We start from the raw sequence: 16,707 nt of genomic DNA, 5'->3' as shown, positions 1-16,707 counted from the left end.
ACTGCATTAACCACGTTCCTTGACATAGGGCAAGTCAATATGCCTCTTTCTGATGAAAAAGGTAATGTCTTCTTCCCTTACAGACTTAGAGATGGAGTTTTCTTTCTCAAACCCGGTTATATTATGTCACCATACCACCTTCAGGCACTCAGTAAGACTGATCCTATTTGGGAGTCTGGCAAGGGCTAGAGCATTCCTGGGGTACAGTGGCACCAGCATCACTGATGCTGTCCTGTCTTTGTCCTTTTCACTCAGGAAGTTGATAGCACAATAATCATGAGTTTTTTAAATGTTCAACAGCCTTTGATGTGATAATTTTTTTGAAGAGCACCACACATGAGGTACGTATTCAGCAGCGAAAACCTGCCCATGTCCTCCAGTGAGCTGCTCTAGTGTCATGTTTCCATAAAGGCTGCCAAGTATCTCCTGAAATTATACAAATTGTTAATGCTGATAACATTTGCCTTCTCGAGTTACCAGTTCTGCTCATAACGTCCCCACCATCTACCCCCAGCTTGCTGCAGCTCACCGCTGCTGTCTGTTTGCATGTCCATCGTTGCCTCATTCTCAGCCTCAGTATCGGCAGTTTTAGCAATTTTATTACAACAGCCATTACATTTGATACGCTTTTGCTAAAAACCTCAGCTGCCAGACTCTGGTGAGTCCACATAATCTCTGCTTTCACTTGTTAGGAAAAGAGAATTTGTATCCCTCATGGTTGCAGAGAAAACCATGGAAAAGCAAAGCAAATGAACCTGAAAAGCTCAGAAACCACAAGGCAACTAAAAATGACTTAATTAAGAAAAAAATATATGCAAAAAACAATGAAACAAACAACTTACTACTTTTAAGACAATATCATGGCAATTTTTTTTCCCAGCCCTCCCTCATGGTTTTGGTATGCAGTACACTTAGAGCTTTGAGCAGATGCTGAGTCCAACTCTATGTAATTATGCTAATAGAAAAAATCAGATCAGAATAAAATTGCCTCCCTCCCTTAGTGCACTGTACATTTTCTTCATCTGACGCAATCTGAGTGAGTGAGTAACAGTGCAGAAAATACTGGCTAACATAAACCATCCTGTTTCTAGCTGACCTTCCTTTCTAGAACAGTGGAAGAAAATGGCTGTATTACTTGCTGCTATTCACAAATTGCCGAATAGCCAGTCAAATTAAAAATAAGTTTTAAAGTGCCTGACAAAGATTTAAAAAGTGAGAAAGTACATGCCAAGGGCCACAAGGTCTGGCAACCCTTGCATCCAATATTAAAAAATTTTTTATTAATTTTTCATCTGTTACTTTCACTTGTTTAAATAGTAATGCTGCTGACATTAAAAGCCCTGACATAACAGCGTAATTTTTCAAGACAGGCTAACTTCAAAAGACTTGCTGGGAGATGATGAAAGGATGCAGCAAACTTACAAGGAGTTGGCCTCTGAATTCATCATTAAAATAAAATAATAATTGGCTCTGCAGATCTCTTTCAAGCATGAATCGCTGTGCCCAAGCGGTGCACATTTATCCCAGATAGAGAGGTAGTGCTGCATGGGGCCCCTTCATGGCTCTGCAGGTCTTGCATAAGGTAATGAAAGGGCTCCCAGCAGCATCTGGTATCAGTTTCTCCTTTGCCGTGGCAAACTGCTGGTGTTCTAATCAACTCTCCATGCCATTTGTTTTTTTCTTCCTTTGTAGTCCTTGTGAGAGGTTTCTCTCTCAGATTTTTGATTTACTGTTGGGTTATTTCTTTGTAGTTTTGTGGTAATTTCTGACAAATGGCCAAGCGCTTTGAAGTTCAATCTTCAGAAATGGTTTCTTGGGCTGGGAGAAACAGAGCGACCAAAGTTCTGTTGATTCTGGGTCAACCCAAAAGAAGAATGATATGGCATTACATACACGGGATGCAAAATTTCACTGGAACCTGAGGCCTTATGTATCTGCTGTCTGGTCTGTGAAGAAGGACACGATATCAATTCCAGGTATCACCATTTTGTGAGTCAGGTCGCAGGCTTTGGCTCCTGTTTTCTGGCTCCCTCAGGAAAATAAAGTGCATCAAGGTTTTGAAAGCTAACTTACAACAGCGCACCTTCTAGCTTTTTCAGAGGTCTCAGGATCTCACAGGTTCCCTTTACTTACGTATATTAACCTGTGAGTTCATCTGCAAATAAGGTCTGTGCCAATGTTTTGACAGAAGTTTCTCCTAGCTGGGCCGGACCCATGGTCAACACATGGCTCTGTCTTTCTTGGCTTCCTTTGTTTTGGTGTTTTAGAGCAAAGGTGCTGACAGACATCATCACAGTACAATGTTTGTACAAATGCTGCCAAAAATGTTTGTTCTCAGATCTGGAAGACCATGTGGGAATGGTGTACTGTGTTTATTACATTACCCTCCACTTGACCAGGAAAGGGCCATCTTGTACACCATCTCAGACAACATCAATAACAGCTTTAATGATATCTCAAGTCCTTTTACAGCAATCCTTGTTTAGAAGATGTAATTGCCCTCAAACAGAGACCTGAGAAGTTTGAAACATCCTATCTTCTGCTCAAGGAACTGCTACCAGACCCTATACCTTGTGCCTATCTTCCCTCTTCCTGCAATAAAGAAGCTGGGGGAAGGGGGAAGGAAATGCCTGTGGAGTCTTTTTCATAATAATATAACGAACTACTGAGCACCTAGAGGAATTGTCACACAGCAGGCTTCAATCAAATAAGAGGTTGTTTTTCAGACAACATGGACTCAACCAGCAGAGAGTTAAAATGATAGACACAGAGGACAGATGAATTCGTGGCCAAACAATCTCCAGTTCAGAAAGCTGCCCTCTCACTGCGTCTTGGAAGCCTGCAGGCTATGGCAGAGGAAGGATCACCTTGCTTCTATAAGTTTTGCTTTTTAGGAAACTGGGTGATAAGCTAGTGGGTCAGATGGAGCCTCCTTGTGACTCAATGTAACTGTTCTTCTGTTCTTTAATTCTTCTGCTTTTGCCAAGGCTGTAAAGCAAGACTAAATGTTTACATAGTGCTTTGCATTGTTTCTGCATGAAGCTCCTGCTTTCTGTACTTTCACACTCTGTCTTGGGTACAAATTTGGGTCATGATTTTTTTAAGTTGCCTGGGACATTTCAGAGGAAGAAATGCATTGAATCCCTTAGAGTGCTTTCAAAACCTCCATCTAAACATTTAGGAGCTAAAAACAGTTATAAATAACATCTTGCAATCTGAAGACTTGAATTGCTCAGCAAATGGCTCCAGAGTTTAGGTTCATGCATGTCTAGGCCTAGTATTCAGACACAGTCTCTAAAATAAAGTTTCCATCAACCATCATGTTAAACCATTCATGCTGCAGGGAGCCAAGGGTTGTTGCTTCTTCTTGACTGGACAGTTGCTCTGCCACCACCAAACTCTGAAGCAGCTGTTGTTAAAAACAGTCGAGCCCCCCTACTCCCAAACTACTTGGAGCACTCCTCAGAGACTGTCTGCCCCATGCGGAGTGCCAGCCTGCAAACAAGCGAGAAGCCGTTCACTTCCATTTCAGCTGCCGGAGTACAAGTTAAACGTTAGGTCCTTCCCCTGGGAAGGGAACTTGTCGTGCCAGACTGGGGAGTGTGCTTCTTGCTGTGGGGTGGGAATGCAATAGCAGGGGTACAGAAATCTCCTCCCTTTGGGAGCTGGTCCAAGACGAGTCCCTTCACATGATAGCTCATGGCAGGGATTAATACACTGAGAGGACTGCTATCTTTGCATGACTTCTCTTTAATGGAATAATTTAATTTCCAGTGTTCACAGCTGCCTGGAATGCAGTTATCCTTTGAGTTTGCCTGTAGGAACACTGAGGATTTATGTAGCGTACTCATCAATAAGAAGGGAATCGCTTCGCTTTGATCTTGTTCTTGGGGTTTTTTTATTTTACAGTAAGTGACAATATGCAAAACCGTGTAGCCCTCATTCAGAGAGGCAGTCACTTTCCTTGTGTTTATTTTCATGTTGTATCTTCTTCAGCTTCAGTAGGTGACCAAAATTGTGTTGTTTCCCTTTGTTATACGATCAATTGACCAATGTAAAATCATGAAATGCCTTTCAGAGAACAAAAAGTAGCCTGTTTCCCACTGATAAAATAGCTGTTTTAGCACCTGTAAATCTGTTTTGCATTTAGTGGAAAACTTTATTCCATGCTGATAACAGGATCAGAAAATGGTCTCTGACAGCATGTTGTGATTTTACAGTATCCAGGGGTAAAACTTGAGCTAATTATGAGCACATGGCTTTCAAGACTCATACTTTTATATTCAACTCCATAAATCTTGCTAAGTGAAATCCAAACCTTTGTCTACAGCATTTGCTAATCATTAGGTTATTAATTGTTTTTGCTTCTTTATTCATACAAGCTGGGAGTGTTTGGAGGTTTTTTTTAAAGTAATGGCTGCAAAAAAATAGGAAGTACTTTCTTTCCCCCCTGTAACTTCACAGGAGGTGTTTCTGCTGAACTGCTGAAGCTAAAAAACCTGTTGGCCTCCTAAACAAAGGCCTCTGTAGAAGAGTTTTTCAGCGCTGCAATTTAAATGGTGTCTAGTTTCAGCCCAGAATACCGAGGTCATAATTTTAGGCCATAGATGGCTCTCCCAGATGTCTTTGGTCAAGTTAATCACAGTTTGCCTGAAGGTTGCGCTTTCAGGTAATCCATCAAGGCATAATTGTAAATCAAAACCTTCTTCCAGCTCAATAAGTAGCATATTTTTAGTTTGTGTTAAGACTGACATTGGACAGGAACTTAAAACTGGTTTAGAATATTAAGCAATATTAGTGGTTACTCTCATCTGTCACAAATAGTTTTAGAAAAGTATGTTTTGATAATTGCTCTCAAAAAGTTCCTTCTGGATTTTTTTTTAATCCTATCTTAAACTCAGGTGGTAATTAATATATGATCTTTTTAAGCTTTCAGCTAGCATTAATACTCATTGTTTAAGCTACCCACTGCTTTACTCCACTCTAGACAGAGACATCGTATTGTGGCCTGATACTTCCATCAGAGTGGTCTTCAGACACACAGTGTTTTCATTAACTGAGTGTGCAAGATTTGTGGTTGTGTATAGGAGACCAAACCCTGAAGCAGAATGGAAATATGTCTCTGAATGGGATGAGGGAGTTGTCAGCATCCACAGACCAGCCACCCCCTGTGCTCATGTTCAAGGAGGGTTACAAGGCAAAGGGATGAGTGAGAAAAGCCGTGGACACATGGAAAAACATAGAAATCATGATATGCTGGAAGAGAAATCTCCCCTGAGCCTTTCCAGTGGATCGTCTTGTGAGAATACGCACTCTTGCCCTCAGTTGTTACTACTTTTGGAATCTGTTGTAACTTTGGTCTTCTGATGAGAGCAGACTTGCCTTTCGGCCTGAAAAGTAAAAATCACTTTGTCTGCACCTGAAGTTCGACAGCATGAAAATTAAAAGCACCAGACATTCAATACAGCAGAGCAATGGTCCCCCCATGCTTGAAGTCTAGACCAAGGAATACTTGTAGCTATTTGAAACTGGGGGTGGGGAGGGAGAGGGCACATTTTAAGTAGATAGATAACAATTGCATGAACTGGAATTTGATCAGGATGCTGAGACCAGCAGGCTCGTGACATGTGCCATGGATGCCTTAGTGCCCAGCTATGCTGTGACCTTGGTTTTATGCCTTGCTCCAAAAGGCAGCAGCAGTCTGTGGTGTGCTCCATTCTCACTTTCATTAGAATAAGTGAGTGTGTTTAATTGATTGTGTAACTCTACAGATACACACCTACGTACACTGAGCACCTTTAACAAATTAATATAACAAGCGTAGGGAGAGCTGCAGCTCCAAGACTTCAAATTCACTTTGAACTATATTCACAGTACGCACTGTCAACAGTTTCCCTGCCAAAGCCATAAACTATCTCAGCGGGATAGACTAAATACACCTCTTTACAGAGGACATGAATCTCCCCTTTGGATTTCTGAGCTATAATACGGAGGGACAGAGGCTTAGCTGGTGTAACTCAGCATAGCTCCAGGGCAGTCAGGGAAGCACCCGATTCCTATTAGCTGGCCCCCAGGAGAAAGACCAGAGCTGCGGGTAGAAGACAAAAGGTAAACCCTGTGCAAACATTTTCTGAAACCCTTGTGAATTAGATTTAGTAACACCATAGCATCCAAACTTCCATCGAATGCCAAAATCTTTCTGCTGGAGATTAAAGTGACAGTTATTAAAAAAACAGTGAGATACAGAAATGCAAACTTCGGATAAATGAAGTGATTTGGGTTTAGACTAATTAATGCCAATGTTTGTTTAATCTCCAAATTCCATCACGTGCCACAGAAAGGCTGAGCTTTTATAGATTGGGGCAGTGCAAAACACATTCTGTATCCAAGAAAATCTTGCCAAAATCCCTGGCAATGCATCTTTTCTTTTTCTCCCCCCCCCCCCCCAGTCCTTGTTTTGCTCTTGGTGTTCATGGTAACAGTAACAGCTGTCGAACCTAGCTTCAGGCTGTCTGACTCCCTTGGGAGAATTTATGTGTTTTTCTACTTCCTTTCCTTATTAGGAGGCAGGAATCTGCGACACCTATTAGAACAAGTATGCATAAAGGGTAATGACTGTGCAATTTATTAGTGGTCTGTTCTCCTTCAAGCAAGCCATCAACCATAAGCACACAGTGTGTGCCAGGGATCACGGCTAAGCACAATCTTGCCGTGCAGCAGGTGGGCAGCAGCAGAGCTCCTCTACAGGGAGGAGTGTGGCAGGGGAGGTCAAATGCTGGTCTACTTAAATAAACTTCTTAATTGAATATCAGTGAAGAGAAGACAGGAGGGTTGGTGAGTTTCCCTTGTTAAATGTTTAGCTTGAAGCCCCAGGTGAGGAAAGCAAATTTTAGAGAGCCAGATCCTGTAATTTTGTGCCAAAGTCATTAAATTACACCAACAGTCACAGTTCTATTGGTGCTGCAAAGCCGCATGAGCACTTCTCAGAAGGTGATGTGCTTGCAGAAGGCTGTCCAGTAAAACTAAGTGAAATAAGGAGATCTCATCATGTTCTGATATGCAGTATAGTCATCCCGAGGTATTTCAATCATATTCAATCTTGTTTAACAGAACTTTTCCAAAAATGAAAGGTAGGAGTTCTGGCCTAGAAACTAGTCACAGATGACAATGTCCAGCATTTTAAGAGTGGAAAAGTCAGCAGACTCCACCTCCATTTTTGAAAATGAGGAACCTTGATTTATATTCCTTATGCTGGAGGACTTGAATGCAAGGGGTTGGATCTGCCCAAGTTTGGGAGCATTCACGTCTGGCCTTTATCCTGGGCCCATCTCTGATCTTTCAAGCCACACCTGGCCATTGCTTAGAGGCACTGTTCTTCCCAGTCCTGTGGCACGTTAGGGTAGTTAAATCTGAAGAAGATGAGAATCCTGATCTTATTTAAACATGATGTGGCTTGGTGGTTTGGGTATTTGTAAGTATACTGCAGTGCCTTGCATGCAAGATGATTTTATTGGATAATGCTCTGGCTGCATCATCTAAGCAAAATGTGGAAGGAGGAGGAAATAAAAAGTAGAGATCCACATCCACGTCTCCAACAACCAGACCAATTGTCTGATAGCAATATTAGCAAAAGCAGTCAACTTCTGTAACAAGATTTAGTCTAACAGTCTCAATCTGTTATTCCAATAAATGTCACACCCATTTTACGTCACTGTAGAGCAGGAGGCAAAATAACTGCCCTGTACTGCTGATGTCTAAGCAAGTGCCTACTCAAACACATTGACTTTACCAGGTAACATCAGTAAGAACAGCAGGACACTGCTCATATTTTATCGGGTTAGAATATTCTACCAAAAAATCTGTACTAATTGATATAATAATATTTTAATATGCCTTGAGTGTTTAATTTTCTGTCTTGTTAGTAGGCAGCTGGAAGAACAGGCATGCAAGTGACAAAATCTCAAGCTAACCAGATCTTCTTGCTCATCATGACATCTAGCTAGTTTGCTGCTATGCAGTCCATGTACAGGTAAAATGAGAACAATGATGACAATACCACCTGAAAATTCAGATTCTTTCAATTTCTTTCTGTTTTTTAGTAGTAGCCCTTTGGAAAATGCAGTAATGAAAATGCATTCATGTGAACCAGAAAAATGCGATTAAAAAAACCTATTGAATTAAGACAAACACAATGATTGGGAAAGAAAGAGGGTCGTGGGAAAGCCAGTGTGGATAAAAACTGAGCACGTATAGCCCAGAATTTTGCCAGTTTTTGCAGATTGCTCATACTACTATAACACTCATCAGGAGCTACATGATAGCTCTTTGTTCAGGCATTCTCACTGATTAAATCTTGGTCTTTGAGCTAACAGCTAAACCTGCAGGCAGGCGGGATAATGTCATTGTTTGATCTATCTAATTAAGAGTTTGGATATCTCAACACAGGTAGAGCAGTCAGATGCCACAGAGATGAATAAAAATGCATGCAATGCAGTAACAAGAATAATAGGTCCTTCTGGTAACTGGATGGAAGGAAATTATGCAGTCTCACCATGGCTTCATCCATAGCATGGCTGTATTATTGGATTATCTTCAGAACACCCCAGCAAGGCACTGCTAACTCTGCATTTTTTGGAGCAGTAAGGCTTAGGGTGTGCTGACTCTGCATTACCTCTGCACCAGGCCTTGCATGTCTATGCCTGGTGTCACTTTTGGGCAGGCTGTGTACTGCGGGATGTGGTGGGTCCAGATACCACATCACTTACATAAGGGAAAACCTATGTGTGTCCTGTCCTTCTGTTCCGCCCCTTCTATGTGGGGTGCCTTGCCATAAGGCAAAACCTAGCACAGGCGATGTGTGGGTTGCTTGGTAGGTGCTGCCAGAATATCCCATTCTCTTACATACCACTTCAGAGATCACACTGTATGTGTTTTCTTTGCACTATGGCTATGACAGTTAAGTGTGATAATTATCAAAATTCCTCTGCATGCTTGAGGTGGTGAATGACAGAGGAAGGAAAAGAAGGGCAGTGAGTGATACTCAGTTTTCACCAGTGCAAATGAGGGCAAGGTGCCATTTCTCTTTGTTAGAAGGTATTTTCTTTCTCTGGGTGACTTTCCTGCATGGAGATGGGTATTGCCTCAGCCACTTAGGTGGATCCTGACAACACTGCTGACATCTACAATCTCTTTGCAAGTATCCTACACCAAGCCAGCAGCACTGTAAATCAAGTTTCTTGAGCAAGTACTTCTCACCCAATTAATCCAGGCACATCAGCAACAGCTCTGTCAGGTCCAAATATGGATAGCTGCTAATGAATGACAATAAAACTCTTCTATGTATCAAAAAATATCTTTTTGGTAGCCCAGGAATACATGTCCTTTCCCCTTTTTCAACCAAAAGTACAGAATCTAGATAGTGCCTGCCTTAATGATCATAGGAGGCATATATTTTTTCTTTTGCACTTACCTTAGTTTATAGGTTCCAACCCAGATGGAAGGAAGACAATCCTGAAGATCTTTCAGTCTTAAGGTTACTATATTGTTGCCTTTCATCTGTTTTGCCAAAGGATCCAAATGATGAGATCAGCTTAATCCAAAAAGGATAAGAGAAGAAGAATTTTGAGGATGATGCTGGTAGCCAAGATTTCATTTCAAGAATTAGATTAATTTAGTGCTCATAAAAGACACCGTAATGACAGCCCTCAAGACAAAGTCTCTGTCTATTCACAGAACAGTCTCAGGTCTTGTAATGTTTTGGCACTGCTACATGTTTTATTTGCTTATCGAGGTACCCCTTGTAGGTGGCAGCTATGCTTGAGGATGCTTTGTGTGAATCATAATCGTTTAGGTTGGAAAAGACCTTTAAGATTATCAAGTCCAACCGTTAACCTACCACTGCCAAGTCCACCACTAAACGATGTCCCTAAGCACCACATCTACACGTCTTTTAAATACCTCCAGGGATGGTGACTCGACCATGGGAAGCCTGTTCCGATGCTTGACAATCATTTCAGTGAAGAAATTCTTTCTAATAGCCAGTCTAAATCTCCTGTGGTACAACTTGAGGTCATTTCCTCTTGTTCTATCGCTTGTTACTTGGGAGAAGAGACTGACCCCCACCTGGCTATAACCTCCTTTCAGGTAGCTGTAGAGAGCGAGAAGGTCTCCCCTCAGCCTCCTTTTCTCCAGGCTAAACAACCCCAGTTCCCTCAGCTGCTCCTCATAAGACTTGCACTCTAGACCCCTCACCAGCTTCGTTGTCCTGCTTTGGACACGCTCCAGCACCTCAATGTCTTTCTTGTAGCGAGGGGCCCAAAACTGAACACAGGACTCGAGGTGTGGCCTCACCAGTGCTGAGTACAGGGAGACGATCACTTCCCTAGTGCTGCTGGCCACACTATTTCCCTCTTGTCACACTATAATTGCTCTTGTCAAGAGCCTGACTTTACCCCTATATGCACAGGATCTGAGAAGAGAGCTCATGCAGCTGGCACTGAGCTTTACCATTGGGACTGTAGCTTCTCCCTGGTCAGGTAGAGGAATTAAGCAAACTCCTCCAGGGAAGAAGCAGCTGGTGACTCTGTACCACTCAGGGACAATGGCACAGGAGTCCCGTAGGGGACAAACCCTGCCTTACCCGGTACAGCCAGCGGAAGCTAATTCTGGTTTTGTGCCTTTCTGTCTGCCGTGTGCCAGTGGGACTGAGCTCTGACGGACACACCAGTAGGGACCAAGACAAACAACCTGTAGCTTCTTGGCCACCAAACTGTCAGGACGGTGATAATTTTTCATTGCTTATGGTTTTGACTGGATGTGAAGTGGTGATATGGACGTGTAAAGGTTTGTATCTCATTACGAGATCCCTAAGCCATTCAGTGTCTCAAGTGAGCTCTCATCTTACCAAGTAAGATCATCTTTAAAAATGCATTTGGTATCTGTCTCCTAACAAATTCTGTATACACACAATATATACAACAGTAAAATATGTGTTTATATAAAATATTACATTTTGCATTGATATTTATATTCAAGCAAGCACAATTTTAAATATAAGGACTACACGTGCAATGTATGTGTATAGTACATTGACAAGATTTACGTAAACATTATACTACTAGGATAAATGTACAGATGTTCTCAGTGTACGTAAGACATTCTAAGATTAGCAGTTAACAGTATCATTGCTATTGGGCTTAGCTGGTAAAAGGTATGAGCATGTGAGTTAATAACCCTCCACTGTCCCAGTCTGTGGCAGTCAGAAATCAAAAAAGAAGGGAATAAGTCAACTTCTCTCTCTGCCTGTGAAAAATCCAAGCATTGATGCAGGACTATGACACATACTGACTTCAAATATCTTTATGATTCAGTTTTGCCCTCAGATGCACATGCATTTCTTGCACTTAACTCTTCTCTGGTAGTTCCACCTTTTCAAAGGACATCCAAAATAATCTGAGTTGCTCTCCCTGCTCGAAATCTTCTGCATGCACACATGAGCCAGGTGGTTATGAAGGATGTGAGCAGAAAATGTGGGGACCTGGCTGGTGAGCTGTCTGTGAGCCTAGAGTAAAATGCAGAAGATCAGAATCAATTGCCATTTTGGAAATTTTGTCTGCCAGTTTGGTAAGTACTAAAATCCCAACCAACCTCTTCAGCTAATTTTTCTCATTGGATTGTTCTCTAAATTTCAGCCCAGTTCCTGTCCAACTTTGTTCAAACAATCACTTCAATGGATTTTATGGAATTTATGTCAAAGCAAAACCTTCCTAGTTCATATACCCCCCACAGACTGCACAGTCCTAGCAGGCAGTGCAGGCCCTTCGTATCCCAGGCACCAGAGGACAGACCTCTGTGTCTCTAAATCCCCTCGCCTATTTGCAGTCTGCCTTCTGGAGCTCTGTGTGACAGGAGAGCTTGCTACGAGTCTTTTTCATTGCTTTTTTCAGTGCAGAAAGCTGCAGTTCCCTTGAAAAGCAGAGGAAGGAGAGACAGGAGGCCAGGATTTGTGTCTAAATGCAAATGTAGAAAGGTCCACCTTTCACTGGGCAAAGATGGCCCAAAACACAGAGAAGCTGTGACCCGCCAACGAACTGAAGACAAGCTGTGTGCTTCTGACAGGTGATCCCCGTCTTCCCCTTGTGACTAAATACAATTACAATGTTTACATCCTCTTACCTTTTGGGTTTTTTTGTTGTTGTTTTCTTTTTTTTTCCCCCAGAACAATTACTTCCTGTAATTAAGATCCCCATGGTCATTTGGCAAGTCTTACATTAGCCAGAGAGATGTTTAAGCACCGCCTCAAGTATTAACAAGACAGAGCTGCAAGCCAAAGCACACTATGATTTCAGAGGGTACCTAATTTTTGTGTTTGATGTTTCTTTTTACACACAGTGAAAATGCAGGCATTAGAAGGAGACTGATATCCTTGTTACTAACCTTTTGAACATCATACTTAATATTTACTTGGATAAAATTGACAGGTGATGATTAAGAAAGGTACACTGGGGTCCACCTTCTGCCTTTCAATGGCAGCATATGTGGGATGGAGAGAATCAAAAGTCAGAGAAAGCAACTGTATAAACAGTTCAGGTGGTAACTGGCTTCATTAGGCAGCAGAATATTTTAAGACTATTGATAATATTTAATCAAGCAGACTTGGCCTTATTTCATCAAGCAGACGTGACTAATACTAAAGTCTTTTTATAGCATACATTTAATTTAGACACCCTCCCCTGGTGATTGAAGTAATGTAGGGTCTGGTTCTCATTTATGCCTAGTCTCTATATGAATACTAACTTCCTAGCCATAAACAGCCAGTGGGCTTATTGCATGTATCAGAGGGCATGTGATCCTTTTGGAGGGATTTGTAATCTATAAATAAAACAACGTTAGAGAGTCTGTACGTCTACTCCGCAACAAAGGATAAGGAAACAGAAAAATGCTGGCTCTTTTTCTTTATTGCCTTTTAAGAAGTAACAGTAAAATGTGCAACCCAGTGCACCACACAAGACATCTCTAAAAAAACCACATTTGATATTCAGAGCTGAACGAATATTTTCTCCTCAAAGTGGCAATGACAGCTAAGCATTTCTTCAGAGCACTTCAGGCTGTTGTTTTAAAAATAAAAAGGGTGTTTCAGTTCTTCAAAACAAAATGTTTTGTCTTTTTTAACAAAAGTGTAAACTCCTCTCATTAAAATTTCTATTTAACATCATTTTCTGGCCAACAGACATTGCAGCTGATGCTGTTGCATTGTCCATTCCTATACTGAAAAGTTACAAATAACGTTTATCACACCAAAGTAATTTTCTGGAATTATATGTTTCAAAACAACCTTTTCTTTAAATACTAAAACTTCTTATATTATTAGCAATGCAATAACTTTTAGAAAATATTTGGCAGCTGCTCATGAAAAGTCACTTTTTCCAAAGTTTTTCTCCTAAATACTTCAATACACATAGGACACAGTCTAATTACTTTCAGCATTTACACATTAGAATGGAATGACTCTGAAGAAGCTGTCTATTGCCTTGGGTAAAGAATAGAATATTAAAACTCTTAAGGAGTTCCTACCACATTTAACCCTTTAATAAATTTCCTTAAATGCTATTTTTACAGTTTTAAATACTTGTGAAACAGGTCCTGAAGAAAACCAAAGCACTGACTGAAGTTAGAGCTGTGTGATTAGACAACTAGCAAACCTAATCTGGGCAAAGTAAGATCAGCTTCCAGTTCAGTCCATTTCAGTACTTTCCCACTCTGCACTGTAGGGCCCTGAACTGGTTTCATCTCCCCCTATTTTCCCTCTCTGCTGCCCGGCCCCTGCACTGGAACGTAGAAGAGGACCTGGGAAAAGCCAGGGGAAGGAGAACTGACAAGCACTCTAAGAAAAGCAAATTAGGACGCTTTTGGTGCTGTGCTGAAGAAAAGGGTCTGCAGTTAACCTTAAAAACATTAGCAAGCTTTTGCATCTGTTTTTGCTGAAGATTATCAGGAGGACATAAAGGCTGCATGGACTCTAGTGTGGGCTGATAAGCCTCGGAAATATCTTCCTGCTTTTTCTCCTAAAGGCTGAGGAGACATTTCTGCAGCATATTCCTGTGGAGCTGAGATAAGCTGGAATGCCAGAGCAAGTCTGGTGTATTTATCAGTCAGTGAAAACCTCAGCTCAAATGAAACACTGGTTCAGAAGCTCATCAATCACTTTTTTCAGTTTCCAAGAGATAAGCCAGGCAATGTTTATTAAGACCAGTTACTGCACCACTGAAATGTACTTAAAGAGACATACTGTTCATAATCACCCATTGTGTTATGTGTGGTCTTATGAATAGACTACTTTTATATAGATGTTCTGGGGTTGTGCTCTACCTATATATTGTTTCTGAAGCTGAAGACAGCTCTGAATTAAGGTAAAGGCTTGCATTTTTCACTGTTTATCGGCTTAATGATCAGCCACGTTAGTATCCTAAAGTGCTCATTGCATCAGTCTTGCAGGGGCCCTTATTCTCCCTTGCCTCCTCTATGTGTGGGAAGATACCATGGTTTGCACTCATCTGAGCATGGCTGGAGGATGAGATTCATGTCCTCAGAGGAGCCACTGCCTCCAGGGCTGGAGAGTCCTGAGGTACGCCAGAATTTCAGTCCAGCTCCATCAACCTGGCTCCAAAATGGTGCTGCGGGGGTGGTTAGCCTTTTTCTGATTTTTTAATTGTTTGATGAAATCCCTCAGTAGGGATTAAATACTCACTAAAATCATGCAAAATGGCCCAAGTGATCCAGCAGGAAAGTTTTCATTTCCTTTGACAATTGACAGATTCTCTCTGGTTTCGGGGGCTGCCTATAATGCAGTGCAGTAAGGTGTACCTTACTGTCACATTATGCTCTCCAGAAAGTTTATTCCTGGTAGAAAGAATCATCTCAAAGACACCCATATGGAAAACAGTACAATTTCTTTTGCTCTGTTTGCCTCTGTGTGTATCTTTTACCCATTGATCCATTAGCTCAGTTCTGTGTCTGAGTTATTTACTGACCCTTCAAGTACCAAAGTGTTCAGTGAAACAACAAATCCAGCTGCCCACAGGATTTCTTCCCAGCAGATTGCAAATATTTTTTCCAGTCTTACTTTCTCCGTCAGCTGACGGACAGGGCATAAGTTCCACACAGAGCATTTTTTCGTATATGAATATAAAATGCAATGAGGGGCTTGTGCAGCTCCGTGATCATCTTTTCAAGTAATAATAATTAAAAAAAAAAAAAAAAAAAAGAAGATAATGTCTCTCTTGTCTGTCTAAGGACTAAAGAGGCTTCCCTTCCCATAATAGCCAGGGGAGGAGAGAGCCCAGGGCTCCATTGATTGTGCACAATGGGACTCTTCTTGCAGCGCTTCTCAGGGCAGTTAAGAAAGTCAGCTATTACCCAGAGCGATGAAAGGACTAAAGATGGAAAACGGAGAACCTGAAGGGCCACGAATAAAACCCGTCCCTGTTAGGAAACCAGTCTCATCAGGCTCTAATCAGTGAGGAACCAGCTGTGGGCCTGAAACATTTAAATCCTGGTGATAGACAAGACGTAAGCTGTGAGTCTGTATTTCAGGCTGCTGTCAAGGAGAAGCTGTCCAGTTTTGTGAGAGGAATGAGCTGAGACAGGGGAAGAAGAGGGGAGGCAGCAATGCAGTTATTAATTATTGTACTTTGCACAACCTTCATCTCCTTTCTTAGAAAGATGTAATTTAGGCATGGGCAAGAGGGTCCTGCTGCCAGCACTGACCCAGCCATGCTCCTCAAAGACATCTGCCAGCCTTCACACTCCCTTGCAGCTCTGATGGGGAGGAAAATTCAACTCTGTGCCAAGCAAGGGGCCCCAGTATGATCACTCAAGCAAGGTCACTAAAAATATAAAGACAGGGTCAAATTCCAACATCACTTAGCTCTTGTTGAATACTTAAACCTAGATGTGCTCAGCTCTGCTCTCCAGTAGACACTGAAGCCACTCCGGCTGCTTTCCTTTCTCAGTCAGCCCCTGTCTCTCTACCCTTGCCTGCTTGGTGTTGTCTTCAGACCTCACCAAGAAGCATTGGTGCTGCTTTTTGTAAAACAGAGCTGTTTTAGCACAGGAGCACCAATCATCTGTGAGAGATAATGCATTGTCTTTCACTTAAAAGAAGAAAAACTGTGGAAAAGGTAGTTAAGGAAGCAGCCAAAAGCTGTCATTGTTTTACCCTGAGTGACAAGTAATTATTTCCAGCTTTTGCAATCTAAAATACCACTTCTGTGGGTCACAGAATCCAACAGAAATTAACCACTTCTATGCTCATTTTTTCAAAGTGGCAACTAAAACTGTACCTAGAGTTGTAGGTCAGACACCAATCTGAGTTGGTACAAACATTGGATAATTGTGCAAACAAGGCAAATCAGGGCATACTTCATGGCCTGCTAGGGAACATCTTTTAAAATCAGATCAGTATTTGCTTGTTTTTAGAGTGCAATTTAGATATGTCTGTATTGTTACCAACTTATGCTTTTGCACTGTGGTGATGATGATGATAATAATAATAATGATAATAATAATAATAATAATAATGATAATAATAAATTAACCACACAGTGCTGACAAGTAGATACAGGAGAAAAAAAAAATCTTAGTTTTGAGTTGTGCTGTATTTTGCAAAATCTATCCCTTTTCAGTTGCATTCCCAAAAGAAAGCAAATT

The 16,707-nt window shown here is 41.5% G+C and overlaps 1 long non-coding RNA gene across 1 annotated transcript; it reads right to left on the bottom strand.

Moving 5' to 3' along the window:
- Positions 1-403: 403 nt before the first annotated feature.
- Positions 404-9,665, bottom strand: LOC142599529 (uncharacterized). The gene is made up of 3 exons (XR_012833096.1): positions 9,470-9,665; positions 5,314-5,390; positions 404-426 (listed from the first exon to the last, which is right to left on the bottom strand). It is a non-coding gene; the product is annotated as an uncharacterized LOC142599529 (long non-coding RNA).
- Positions 9,666-16,707: the final 7,042 nt, after the last annotated feature.

The sequence above is a fragment of the Balearica regulorum genome, chromosome Z (assembly GCF_011004875.1).
Source record: "Balearica regulorum gibbericeps isolate bBalReg1 chromosome Z, bBalReg1.pri, whole genome shotgun sequence".
In the NCBI taxonomy this organism is placed as follows: domain Eukaryota; kingdom Metazoa; phylum Chordata; class Aves; order Gruiformes; family Gruidae; genus Balearica; species Balearica regulorum.
This window is presented reverse-complemented; position numbering and strand designations above follow the sequence as displayed.